The sequence below is a fragment of the Labrus bergylta genome, chromosome 16 (assembly GCF_963930695.1).
Source record: "Labrus bergylta chromosome 16, fLabBer1.1, whole genome shotgun sequence".
Taxonomy (NCBI): Eukaryota; Metazoa; Chordata; class Actinopteri; order Labriformes; family Labridae; genus Labrus; species Labrus bergylta.
Genome location: NC_089210.1, coordinates 17,365,830 through 17,378,377, shown reverse-complemented (window position 1 = coordinate 17,378,377; position 12,548 = coordinate 17,365,830).

Here is a 12,548-nt window from a genome sequence, read left to right as displayed (position 1 = left end):
TGAGAACTTCTGTAAGTGACAAGCCTCAGAGTTATACTGGAAGTCTGAGGTGTATATTGTGAAGAGGAAAGGGGACAGCACAGTCCCCTGCGACGTTCCTATGCCACTGACCGCCCGCTCAGACACAGACCTCCCCAGCCTCACAAACTGTGGTCTGTCAGTCAGGTAATCCATGATCCATGATGTTGTGGTGGTGTCTACCTGGATCAGCTCCAGTTTCTCACGTAGCAGTACTGGCTGTATGGTGTTAAAAGCACTTGAAAAATCAAAAAACATAATCCTCACAGTGCTATCAGACTTGTCGGAGAGTGGGCTTTGTGGAGTAGGTAGATGATGGCGTCCTCAACCCCCACCCTTGGGCAGTATGCAAACTGCAATGGGTCCAGGTAGCTGGCCACCTGTGGTCTCAGGTGGGCCAAGACCAGCCTCTCAAGTACCTTCATGATGTGCGATGTTAGGGCAACTGGTCTGTAGTCATTGAGGGCAGAGGGAGAGGGTTTCTTGGGCAGGATGTTTTCCACAGCACTGGCACCCTCCCCTGGCTGAGGCTGAGGTTGAAAAGATTCTGTAGAATGCCACATAGCTGACCTGCGTAGGCTTTCAAAACCCTGGGGCTGATGCCATCTGGACCTGCTGCCTTGTTCTGGTCGAGTCTCTCGAGCTGCATTCTCACCTGGCTACTGGAGACAGACAGACAGGCCAGAGAAGTGTGGGGTAGGGGTGGGGCACGGTGGGGGTCAGAGCATGTTGGGGGGGCAGTGGGTGCCGTCCAGATAAGTTGCGGGGAGGGGGGGGCCTTTGTGAGGGGGGAGGATGTAGGGTCTGTGTGGCTATCTGGGGCCGGGGAGGTAGCCAAAGGCCTCGTGCTGAACCTATTGAAGAACACGCTCATCTCATTGGCCCTTTCCTGACTACCTTCTGCCTGATTTCCTTTCACCTTGAAGCCGGTTATGGTTTTCATACCGTGCCACACATCCCTTATGTTGTTCTGCTGGAGCTTGCTCTCCAGCTTCCTCCTGTATGCCTCCTTGTTTTCTCTCAGCCTCACCCTCAACTCCCTCTGTACACTCTTCAGCAACTCACTGTCACCGTCCCTGAATGCCTTCTTCTTTTTATTTAGCAGACATTTTAAATCACTGGTGATCCAGGGTTTATTGTTTGCAAAGCACCTCACCTCCCTAGTAGGTACCACATTATTGACACAGAAGGAGATGTAGTCAGTTATACAGTCCGTCATGGAGCCAATGTTATTTCCATGGGGTTCGCAGAGCACATCCCAGTCTGTAGCCTCAAAACACCCTTGCACCGCTCAGCCTGTGATCCCGGTCAGCCCGCACAGTCATAAATCCATTCCTTGTTGTGTTTGTGTCCGGAATATTCTCCTGCATCCATGTCTCGGTGAAACACATTAAACTGCATTCTCAGTATTCACGCTGTGATCTTATGAGTGCTCCGAGATCGTCCACCTTGTTCACCAGCGACCTCACATTCCCCATGACAATCGAGGGGATGCAGGGCTTGAACCTTCTCCTCCTTGCTCTCCTTATAACACCGGCTCTGCATCCTCGGCGTCTTCTCCTTAGCTCCTCTCCTTAGTATGAGTTGGCATACTGTCCCGACACAAAAAAATATATAAAACGGTAAAAACGGTAAAAACTCGATGAAGACACTTAGTGTCCATCTTGACTAACACATAGGCTATGACAGGTGACTTGACACGTAACAAAACACTTAAAACGCAAGACAAAAACCGGAGCTGCTGCAACAGGCTGCCACTAGCACGACGCCATGACAACGCCATTAACTGAGAATACAATTTTATTGTAGATCTCTCGGTCAAGTCAAAACAAGTCCTGTAGGATTTTATACATCTTCTCAACAAACTGCAGTCACTGTGGCTCTCGAGCACAGTAATAAACAGCAGAATCTTCAGCTTGCAGACTGTTCATCTGCAGATACAGCTGCTGTCTACTGTTGTCTCTGGAGACGGTGAACCGGCCTTTAACTGACGTAGAGTAGTAGATATAGCTACTGCCATCATTACTGATAGTAGCGATCCACTCCAGTCCTTTTCCTGCAGCATGTCTAAACCAAGCCATGTAGTAGCTGCTGAATGTGAATCCAGAGGCTGAACAGGTCAGTCTGTGGGATTCTCCAGGCCTTTTAACCACTGCTTCAGATTCTGTCAGAGTCTGACCATCAACACCTGAAGAGACAGAAAAGAAAACCATCAGATGTGACACTTTCAGAAGACTTTTTAGAGTAAAGATGAGTGATGATCATCACCTGCCCAGCAGACAGTAAAAAGCAGCAGTCCTGTCCTATAGTCCATCATGTTCAACTGTGTGTCCACTGTTCTCTGTCGTCCTCTCTGCTCTCACATAAGTAGAGGAGGAACACATCAGAGATTTGCATTGACTCCTCCTCAGAGAGATAAGAAAATCATTTTATTTGGATATCACTTCTTTAGTTTTGGAATTAAATACTAAACACTCCTTTCAAGTTGTTAATCTTTAGTTTATTTTTTTCGGTATCTCAATTCAGGCAGCCAATCAGTAAGAACACAAAGCAGAATAACACACAGCTCCACTTTTTGACAGTTAGGGAACATACAGTAACATCTGTGATCACATGTACCAAAAATATTCACATCTAACAGGAAGTTAATCCCCATCATGTTCTTTGATGATGTCTTCTGTTCTCAACATTCATGGAGGATTTTGTCACATGAGCTCAGGGTATCAGAGAACAACAGTGGTTTTAAAATCTCATTTTCTAAAAGTTTGATTGAATAAGATCACCATAGAGGAAGCTAAAGACCTCTGGTTCAGTTACTAATGTGAATGTGATCCTGATAATTCTGAGTTATTTTGTTGAATACAAAGGTATTTTCATAATGTCTTACAGCTATTTTTCTCCTTACTGTAAAAGTGAACTGGTGTTTAATATGTATAAAAATAATTTTGATACATTTGATTTATTTGATTTACAGAGTCGCATTTAAAGAAAAACACTTTTAAACAATGGTACAAAAAGAAACATTAGCAATCTAAAGCAGTGTTTATCATGTTTTTATCAGTGATTTGAATTGTGGCAGGTCCGTAAAGTTTCAGGTGTGTTTGGGGAGAGAGATCCAGAGGGAGAGGGGCAGCAATGGAAAAGGCTCTGTTCCCCTGGTTCAGTGCTTGGTGTTAATCATTATTGGTGTGAGGGCTCCTCCTCTGGTGGCTTCATGTTACTGGTGTTCAGGCTCTGAGGGGTTTTTGTTCAGCTCTACAGATGGATTGTGTCACTGTGGCTCTCTGGCACAGTAATACACTGCAGTGTCTGCAGGCTGCATATTCAGTCCGTTTAGAGTCGCTGTTTTTCTGGAAGAGTCTAAGTCGATACTGAACTGGTTCTTCAGTGAATCTTTGTAGTGAGTGTATCCAGTGGATCTCACTCCAATCCACTCCAGTCCTTTCCCTGCAGGCTGTCTGATCCAGGCTGTGTAGTAGCCACTAACAGAATAAGAGACCTGACAGGTGATGGTCAGACGCTGACCTGGCTGCACAGTCACAGAGGCTGGCTGTGTCAACTGTTGACACTTCACACCTGTTAAAAAGAGAACATGTTTAGTAAGAAATGATCAAGTTAAACTGCAGAAGAAGAACTGTTGACTTTGACAGATGCAGACAGACTCACATCCAGCTGCCAGCAGCAGCAGCAGAGCTACAGAAAACATGGTTGATGTTGAAAGTGACGTGCTGTGAACTCCACTGACGGCCTGATGGGAAGTTTTTATAGCTGAGTAACAAGGAAGCTCACTGAGTTTGCATACAATCAAACATATGAAGCATCAATGATGGTCTGACTGGAGCCAATAGGAGAGTCTGTTCACTGTTTTTATATCTGCAGAGTGAAAAGATGACTGGAAATCATCTCTGCTTTACATATGATAACAGATATAATATATGTGATCATACTGTAGGATCAGATTGGTTGAAAGTGTTTACTAATAACTGGTTTCATTCATTTTAGGATTAATCTTATCAAAGAGAGCAGCAACAATCAATAAAAAGAGATGATAAGGAAATGCTATTAGAAAGAGCTTTCCTACTCTTCTTATGTTAATTCATATTGTGTGGATGTGATTATATAGAATTACTCATTAATAATGTTGGTGTACTATCTTCATATCATGTGGAATATTTTAAATCTTTACATTTTTCATCCACATGTTGATCTCTACTGTATGCTTGGAGTTCAAACCAAATGTAGACACAGTTTCTCCAAACAGATACAAAGAATTTAATCAGCTGCATTGAATAAAAACAGAAGTAGTGTTTTGTAAAGTCTGCAAACATTAGTAGCAAGGAAAAAAGTTTTAATTATGTAGGTCAAATCTGAATTTTCATCTCTTCCAGTAGATAACAGTATTAATGATGATAAATATGAATGTTCCCCGTGATGGTGGTAAAAAGAGGAAGTAGTTTTTGTACGACTCTCCTGCTCTTGTCTCTCACTGTGGGTCTCTGGCACAGTAATACACTGCAGTGTCTGCAGTCTGCAGACTGTTCATCTGAAGATAGAGTTTACTGTTGGAGTCATCTCTGGAGATGATGAATCTGCCCCGGACTGACAAGGAGTAATAGATTGGTGTACTGGCTGTGCTTATAAAGGAAAGCCACTCCAGTCCTTTTCCAGGAGCCTGTCTGACCCACCTCATCTCATAGCTGCTGAATGTGAATCCAGAGGCTGAACAGGTCAGTCTGTGGGATTCTCCAGGCCTTTTAACCATTGCTTCAGATTCTGTCAGAGTCTGACCATCAACACCTGTAAAGACATTTAAAAAAGTCAATTGAACATAGTTGGCAAACAACAAGAGAAAACTAAGACTTTGATGTTTAGAAGATGATTAGAAAATAATTTAATTTGGATATCACCTCTTTACTTATGGACTTAAATTTTCAACGCAATTGACCTTTTTATTTGCTAATCTTTTTTTTTTTTTTTTTCGGTATTTCAATTCAGGCAGACATTCAGTAAGAACACAAAGCAAAAGAACACACATCTCCACTTTTTGACAGTTATGAAAAATACAGTAACATCTGTGATCACATGTATTAAAATCTAATTTTCTAAAAGTCTGATTGAATAAGATCACCACAGAGGAAGCTAAAGACCTCTGGTTCAGTTACTGATGTGAATGTGATCTTGATAATTGTGAGTTATTCTGTTTAAAACAAAGGTATTTTCATAATGTGTGCCTAGCTCTTATTGTTTTCACCTGTGTCTGATAAGACTCACCTGTCCAAGAAGGAGCAGTAACTGAATGAAATCAGAGCTGAGCGGGGTACCGTCATCTGGCGATGTGGTTAAAGAATGGAAAGAAAAGATGAAGTTGTGACTGTGTGAAGGGAAGAGGAGTGGGGAAAGACAGATAATGATCAAACGAATATCTGTATGAACTACATGGTGTTTTTTTATTGCTATTAAAACAGAATCATATAAAATATACAATAATTCTTTTTTTTAACATTATTGATTGCATGTATTTAGGCCTTACACAATAAATATCAGGAGGACAATAATACATTTTGCATGATCGACGGGATAATGTAATGAACAAGAGCTGCATTATAGAGATACTAATGCAGGGCCTTACTCAATAAATGCCTGAAGTACACACTGCACAGTAGAAGCTGCAATATGAGAGACACAGTTATTACATTTAAATGAAACCAAGATGCTAGGTCTTCTTCATTTCATACAAACAGCAAGTATACACTGCTGAGGTAGAAAGTAACTAACTGTTTTTAAACACAACCCATCAGTACTGTCAGTTTTAATGGTGTTATGATCATTATTGGTGTGAGGGCTCCCCCTCTGGTGGCTTCATGTTACTGGTGTTCAGGCTCTGAAGCAGGGGTCTCAAACTCAAACTGGCATGGGGCCACTGGGAGTACTGTCGACTTAAAGGAGGGCCACTACAAAGTTCAAGCACCACAAAAAGGACTTTATTTTTACAAATGTACTTTTTGTTTCCGCAAAATTTTGTCACACATCACTAATACAAACAGCAGTTTAGATACATTTTTCAAAACATCTGCTTTTATTTAGTAGTGCAAGTCTTTTGTGTTTGCTTTATAACTTAAATAACTAAAATAACTTAATCAAATAATAAATAAAACCTGCACTGAACCAAAAAATGCAGTTACTGAAAATACCAGTACATTAATCCTGCATTCTATTTCTTGCCAGACACCTGGCAGCGCTTCTGCTCACACAGATGAGCCACATTTACCTTGATGGAGGTCACAGTTGAAACCCTGAGTACAGCTTCAAGGTGTGCATCACTAAGCCTGGATTTTATTTGCTTGCATTTATTAAAGTTCATTGTCGAGAAAAGTTTCTCACACAGATATGTGCTTTCAAAAAGGCACATTACACGACTGAACAATTTGGATAGCTCTGGGAAGGATGCAGGTAATTCTCTTAGAAACTGTCCAGTCAGGTCTGCCTTCCCCTGTACCTCTCTGAATTTATTTTTCAGTTCACTGTTACACTGCAGGTCAACAAGTTCCATTTGCAACACACTTGGGACACTCTCAACATCAGCTGAAAAAGGGTCTGCAAATACCTGGAAAGTGACCCGGTGTTCCTTGAAGTCAGCAAAACGCTGATCAAACTCCTGCAGAAGATTGTCAATAGCAGAGGTATATTCATCACCACTGAATGCTGTGCCCTGTTCCACAAGAGATCTGAATGCTGGGAAATGACTGAGGTTTTTGGCAGAGAGCTGAGTTTTCCACAATCTCAGTTTTGTGCAGAAGGCTTTCACACTTTCATATGCTGCTGTTATGAGCTGATCAGGACCCTGGAGCTTCAGGTTGAGGATGTTCAGCTGCTGTGTTATGTCCACTAGGAATGCAAGGTCCATAACCCATTTAGGATCATGCAAATCAGGAACATCCATTCTGCCATCCTCCATAAATCTCCTCACCTCTGCTCTTAACTCAAAAAATCTCTTCAAGTCGTTTCCCCTGTTGAGTCAGCGCACCTCAGTAAAGTAAAGTACGTCACTATATGCTGACTCAATCTCCTCTAGAAAGGCCCGGAACTGGCGGTGCTGTAAACCCCTGGACCTGATGTAGTTTATACATTTCAGGACAACAGACATGACATGTTCATATTTCAGGCATTTGCTGCACAGTGCCTGTTGGTGTATAATGCAGTGCAGAACAACTGCTGGATCTACACTTTCCTCCTCTAATTTTCTCTGTACCAGCGCTACTAGTCCGCTTTTTTTTTTGCCTGTCATGGACGGGGCTCCGTCAGTGGTGATGCCAACCAGTCTATTCCATGGCAAACCCGCGCGCTCAATCGCATCAGAGAGCTGCTGAAAACTGTCCTCAGCTGTAGAGCGGCCGTGCATTGCACACAAACTCATCAACTCTTCAGTCACTTCGAATTGGTCATTAATACTCCTGATGAATATGGACAGCTGGGCAGTGTCCGTTTTATCAGTGCTTTCATCAAGCGCCACAGAGTATGCAGTGAAACGTTTTGCTCTGTCACATAACTGGTCATAAATGTCACTTGATAAACTGCTAATCCGCTCTGCCACAGTGTTTGCCGATAGAGAAATATTGTTGAACAAACTCTTCTTTTCTGGACACAGAATGTCAACATGCAACATGCACTCCTTCAGAAAACTGTCCTTCCGTGAATGGTTTCCCCGTTCTGGCAATTAATTCACTCAACACGTAACTTGCTTCAACAGCAGCATCGGCCTCCTTCTTGGATTTGTGGAAAAGACTTTGCTGAGAAAGAAGTCCTCTCTGTAGCTGCGTGGCACGCTGTTTCCTCTCTTCTCCCTGGTACTTTTCATACTGCTCTCCGTGTTTAGTGCAGTAATGATGCTTGAGATTGTACTCCTTTAAAACGGCAATTCTTTCCTGACATATCAGGCAGGTTGCATGTCCACTAAACTCCACAAAAAAATACTGTAATGTCCATCGTTCTTGAAACTGTCTGTGTTCATTGTCAACTTTCCTTTTTGACTTAGAAAGCGACATCTTGAAGTCAATATTTTCCATTTTATATAGTTTGAACTTAATGCTGTGTGTAAAGGAGGTCAGTCTAGTACTGAGTTGTTGAGATATTTGATCAAGGAGTGACCTGGCTGACATGCTTTTCCTTAGTTTACACTCAACCTTTACAAATGACTGACAGCCACACCGGGTTGTGGTTAGAACAGTTCATTGATCCAAACATGCAACAATGTGAATTAAAGTCCATCACTGAGCCAAACAAACTTCCCCAAACTCACAGTAACAGCAAACCTCACGTTCAGAAACCTTCCTGGATCACACACCTGACTCTTTCTAATATGCATACCTGAGCAGAAGTCTTACAGCGACACCCACAGTCAACATAAAGCACTGCAGTAAATGGTCGTACAAGAGACCCCCAGTTTTAGCTCTTACACTGTGCCTGCAATTAGTGTGAATTTTTTTTTGTTAAACATGCTTTTGGGTGCAATTTATTTATCTCGACACAATCATGGAGTCATGCTGAGTTTCTTTGTTGTTGTTTTTTCAAATCAAGAAAATTATGTTTTCTGAAAAATACTTTCCATGTCTTGCTAACTGTTTAACTGCCAGCTGAATTGATATGAACTTTATTCATGAACTGTTAGCAGCATAGTCATGAATAAGTTACAACCTATGAGTGATTTTAACGTTTTGTGTTATAGAAGCAGAATATTTATAAGCTTTTGTGTTCCTCCTGTTTGCACTCGTTGTCCAGTGAGTGCAGCTGTGGTCGTGTAGAAAGCCTGACGCTGCAGATTTGCATTGACACTCTGGATTCTGATAGTTTTGTTTCAGTGTTCGCAGATGTTTGAGCACAAAGACATTTCGAGAAACTCCCACAGCCTTTAGTGGAAACCAGCTGCAGAGGAACTGAAACCTGTTTGACTAAATGCAAAAACTTCATCAGAGTGCTTTGCCTAAATGGGTTTAGATCAATGAGAGCAGAAGATCTGAATGTCAACTTTAAATAACTGTCACTGACAGCACTCTAGTGGTTTTAAAACAAAAATTACATTATTCATTTTTTAACTCTTGTGCTCTGATCGTTAATATTCGACTTTAATCTCTTGATGTAACAGCCTGTTAAAGAAGAAATTTGTTGAGTAGGTGCTACTTAGCCAGATCAATTCCAGAGAAAGGGCAAGGTAATTTCCTTCTCTTATTTGCAAACAGTATTTCTGTGTGGGCTGTAAAGCACTTTGGTGAACAGAGCAAGAATGGATTGAATAAATAATTGTATGTATGACCACATGGTGGATGATGTCCAATAACATGATCTTGATTTACAGATCACAAGTTTCTTGTTGGACTGTAAACAATGTAGCAAGACTGAACAGGTCGTTATCTACCAGATGGAAGCATAGCATCTCTTCTGTAAGAGAAGAAGAAAAACACATTCCTAAGTTTTAATATCGTCGAGACGAGAGGAATGAGCCGTTTGCTGGAAACGTTGAAGATTCGTCGAGGAGTTAGCATCTTCTGTTGACGTTTTTCTTCACACCAAGTAGAAGTGGTGAATCAGTTATGGTTAAACATTTATTGTAATTAGCTATGTTGCACTGTTTGTGTTCATGTGATGGTTACTGACAGGCTACATAGCTAAGGTTTACACTGTAAACAGTATTCTGAAAAATATAAAATAATAGTCATGAGGATGTGTGGTTTGTGTCTAACAAGTTTTCTCACATCTGGATGATAAGATCTGTAATCCAGAGTGTAACAGCTATAGTAAAGTGCTCATTAATCCTTAGTAGAGTTTTTTTCTCCACATTTTACCTTCATAAATACATTTGAGCTTCTGCTATTTGATTATGTTTAGTTACATCCAATGCTAAATGAATAAAATGAATGAAACTAGCCAATTAGTCCTGGTAGATATCCTGTGAGACTGTCACTCCAGTTACCTCAAAAAAGAGGGAAAATTATTTACACTATTCATATTTTTATAAATAGTGTATATAAAGGATTACATTTATTAATCAAAACATTTCAATAGTTAATTGGGATTAATTGCATTTTTAAACACATGTTCAAAATTCCATTTTCGCATTTACAAAAAATGCTAACTTTTATTTTGAATTTTTGTACTCTCTTTAGCTGAGAATACTCTACTTGCTGGTTGAATTCAATCCTTTTGTTTTGAAATACAGTAAGGCCCTTCTGGTAGATGGAAGGTTACAACATGAACTTAAGCACGGAAACAGTAAGTGGTTAGGGATCCCAAACTGACGTCAAACTGCTCAAAGGAATGGCAACAAAGGTCAATGTGTGATGTCATAAGGTCAATGTGTGATGTCATGAGGTCAATGTGTGATGTCATGAGGTCAATGTGTGATGTCATAAGGTAGATATTACTTTGGACTTGTCAGCTGAGCTGTCTGAGAGTTTGTTAAAGTGAAATGAGACATTCAAAGATGCAGCAGTGTCCTTCTTTTACATCACTGAGACTACAGGGAGACACTGAGGACGACTATCTACGGGGAGCCTGAAGGGACAAAATAGCATGTGCTTTGAAAAACATAATGATGCATTCATTTCAGACCTTAATTAATCACAATTTACTAGTTAATGGTGACAGCCCTACAACATTGAACTAACTTTACTGTGGAACATGAATAGAGGGTATCCACACCAGCCAAAATTGTTCCTGATAGAAAACAACGTATATAATTGATAATGCAATCTAAACCGGCATAAAAAGTGTGTCCAAGATGCCCAGCTGTGCAGTAATATATAAAGCACTGACAGGAGTTTAAGGGTCACCTAGCCTGGAAGCTGCTGGAAAATCTGCCATCATTTTTGAAATATTTAGTTTAAAAATCAGGAGATATTTCACCCAAGTTGTCCTGTGAACTTCTGAGGAAGCAGAGCATGCGTTGCTCTCTCTGATCATAAACTGGTTGATGATGAACTCATAACTCTTTTTATTATTTTTATTTTTTTCAGTCACAATAGTCAAATAATTCCCTTACAAGGAGTTGTACACATAAGGTCAGGATAGATAGAAACTCTGGAGCTCTGATGTGACGGTAATTTTGGATATTAAGACAAGGAGGTCTTTCTCCAGATTTCTTCCCTCTGTTTGATTATCTTACTCTGATTGTTTGTGTTCATCAGAGCCGAGCGTGTGGTGGGAAAGGACGCCGACCAGCAACATGAGACGTGGAATTGGACGCTTACTCAAACATCCAGAGGTACATAACAAAGGTGTGTTTTTAGTATGTAGGGCTGACGCCTCTAAATAGTTTTCTAGTCGACTAGTAGTCTTTATTCTAGGCTTGGCGTCTGCTAGTCAACAAATCATGATATATTTATTTTATACCTTTATTTAGATATAGGAAACAGTGGAAAGAAGTCAGAAATTGGAGAGAGAGAGAGGGGGTTACATGGGGTTTGCACACTAACCACTAGGCTATCGGTGCCCCCCAACAAATGATTATTATATTAATTTGATTATTAACTAGAACAGCACCGAGAGTTCTGTCACTTTGGCCCTCTGAGCTGTAGATTGAAGACCTTGCAGATGAATCAGTTTGTCTTAGGCTTCTCACTAGAAAACTTTGTAGCTAGTGGAGAATGGTTGTGTGGCTTCATAGTAATGCTGCATAAAACAGGTGCTTTACTCACTTACTGTTCCCAACATAATTCATTGGATCTTGACTTGACTAGAGCTTATCTGGACTCTCTCACATAACATAAAAATCATGCAACTTATCTTCCTCACAAGTCCACCTTCCGTAAAGGTAAGTAACACTTGAAAAGGACTGACAGACACTCAGACGAACGATGATGCAGCTTCTAGTTGGAGTATTAAACTTGAAATTTGATCAACTATTGAGGGGAAGCCTGAGTGTGTTGTGTATCTTTGTAAAAAAAAAAAAAAGCCAAAATCCTTCATAGGAAAACTCTAGAAAATGTTATAACAATAACAAACATTCAAATGAACAAAGAGCAGGAATTTCCAGGTATGTCGACCTAGCTAGGTTGATAAAAGCCAGCTAAAACTAACCGAAATCATCTACACTATATTGACCGCTGTGATTTTACACACCATTGTCCGTCTGGAACACATGTGTGGCATGCTCAGGTGAGTCGAGTTAGCTGGCTTGATAAAAGCCAGTTAGCCTTTCTTTCTCTGAAATCATAGAAATAAACATAATGATGCCCGCTGCCTGGATTTAACTTAACAACCATGGCCACAAGCTTTGTATGTAATCCAAATGTTTTGTGCAAGTACAAAAACATTTTAGATTTGTTTTTAAATCAAGATGTTATAGCTGTCACAGTTCTATGAATCACACATTTGGGTTGTCTCTTTTACTATGCCTTTGTTGACGTGGGGTATGTTGAAAAAATGTAATGAAATGAAAGCATTTGTACTCGGTCTTGTCTCGGTCCCAGACTGGGCAGACTCTGGATTTTAAATCAAGACTGGTCCAGAACACCACTGACAGGCTATCTTTCCAAGTC